General features: G+C 30.6%; 1 pseudogene; it reads right to left on the bottom strand.

Moving 5' to 3' along the window:
* LOC138867557 (nephrin-like) overlaps positions 1–2,500 on the bottom strand; it is a 329,612-nt pseudogene that overhangs the window by 76,779 nt on the left and 250,333 nt on the right.

Raw genomic sequence — 2,500 nt, 5'->3', positions numbered from 1 at the left:
AGGGTGATAGGGAATAGAGAAGGATGATGGGGAATAGAGAAGGGTGATAGGGAATAGAGAAGGATGATAGGGAATAGAGAAGGATGATAGGGGATAGAGAAGGGTGATGGGGAATAGAGAAAGATGATAGGGAATAGAGAAGGATGATAGGGAATAGAGAAGGATGATAGGGAATAGAGAAGGGTGATAGGCAATAGAGAAGGATGATAGGGAATAGAGAAGGATGATAGGGGATAGAGAAGGGTGATGGGGAATAGAGAAAGATGATAGGGAATAGAGAAGAATGATCAGACATTGAAAAATGGATGGAAGGAGGATATGGAAGGACGAGGGTCGATCTGACGTTGGGAATAGAAATATGTAGAAGGATGACATGAAATAGGTAAGAAATGTATATCTAGAAGGATAATAATAGCAGGTTAGAAATAGAAAAAAACGAAGATAATCAGACGCTGGAAACAGAAATACTTGGAAGGAGGACATAGCATTGGGAAGATTTATCAGACATTGGAAATAAAAATAAAAATATAGAAGAATAATCATTTTCTGGAAATAGTAATAGCTAGAAAGATGATCAGATTCTGGAAATAAAAATATTTAGAAGAATGACATGGAATAGAACAGGATAATCAGACATCGGAAATAGAAATATATTGAATAAAGACAAGGAATAAACGAGAATTATCTGATATTCTAAGTAGAAATAAATAGAAGACTAACCAGAATTTGAGAATTATATAGAAGATAGAATGAATGGTCTCAAAAACGAAACATCAGAAGAACCTGAGAGAAAGATAGAAATGATGATAAGAACAAAGATAATGCGAATAGGAGGGTGAAGGATCTAGCAAAATGTATCTTTAATGTAACATTATGAATATGTGATACCAGGGATAAGGAAATATAGAAGGATGGAAACAGATGAAATAAGATACTTTTGATGCGAGTGAGAACATAAAGCGTTAGGAGGAAGGGGAATAAGAGAAATATCAAAACAATGATAGGATATAGGAGAGGAATAAGACGGTGAGAGACACAGATGGATGAGAAAAGCAGAAGAATGTGATAAAGATAAGAGGATGAGGATTGAGGAAATAGTGAGTATTTGTTGGGAGGAATGTGAGGACGTTGAAAGGGGGAGGAAGAACGTAGGGGGTAATTCTGGTTTTATTTATTTATTAATTTTTTTATTTGTTATTTTATTTTATTTTATTTTATTTTATTTATTATTATTTTTTTTTTGTCTCATGCTTTATTTTATTTTATTCATTTTATTTTATTTTATTTTATAATTTGTTTTATTTTATTCTATTTGGTATGGAGTATTATTACCCATAATGCTTCGTTTTTTTTTTTGGGGGGGGGGTGACAATCGTGATAAGGGTGACGAAAGTGCTAATGATAATATCTCGTTTGATAATCAAATTGGTAACAGTATAAGCAGTAATATCAATCAATATCATCATTATATTTGGTTGTCATCATGAATTCAATTTGATGATTATTATGATCATTGTACTTAACAGAACTGATACCAATATCATAAGGATTACTATAATTGACAAAATCCTAAATTTTCGATTGTTATTCTTGTTATTGCTATTACTCTTATCATTTTCATTGTCATTATTATCGGTAGTAGTGCTCTTCTATAGTACAATGTAATAGTACTATTACTTCTGTTACACTACTACAATAACCTTCCATTACTATTGCTAGAGTTGATAATGCAGATAATGACAGTGATAATGATAATAATGAAAATAAGGATAATGATGATAATGATGATAACAATAGTGATAGCAATAGTTATAATAATAACACTAATAATGATGATGATAAAGACAATAACAACATTAATGAAACAATAATGATAATGATAATAGAAAAAAAAATAATAACAATGATCATAATCAGATTCACAATCATGATAAGAGTAATGAAAGCAATAAAAAATAATAATGAAGTAATGAAAATGGTGACAATAATGATGTTAATAATAATGATATAAACAATTATGATATCTTAAACCGTAACAAAACCGAATACACCTAAAAAAAAAAAAAAAAAAAAAAAAAAAAAAAAAAAAAAACCTTCTATCTCTTTTCCAATATTCCATTTCCCTTTTAAAGAAAACAAATGAAGTAAGACAAATGCAGACAAAGCGGAGCAAATGAACGCCGGCGAGACTAAGGCGTGGACCGACATTGCCTCTTACGAAAGACAGATGTCTTGGGACAGACGAGACAAATGCAGTCAGGAGGAAGGAATGAGTCAGCGTCTTCGGTATTTTCCGGCTCAGTGTACTCAAGGAGGTTGTTGGGGAAGGAGTGAGTTTGGAGAGGGTGTCCATGTGCTTGTGTATGGATAGATATATGTGTGTGTGTGTGTGTGTTTATATGAATATATATATATATATATATATATATATATATATATATATATATATATATATATATATATATATATATATATATATATATATATATATATATATATA

This window comes from Penaeus vannamei, chromosome 30 (assembly GCF_042767895.1).
Source record: "Penaeus vannamei isolate JL-2024 chromosome 30, ASM4276789v1, whole genome shotgun sequence".
NCBI classification, from domain to species: domain Eukaryota; kingdom Metazoa; phylum Arthropoda; class Malacostraca; order Decapoda; family Penaeidae; genus Penaeus; species Penaeus vannamei.
Note: the sequence above shows the minus strand (reverse complement) of the source record. Positions and strands in the feature narration are given on the sequence as shown.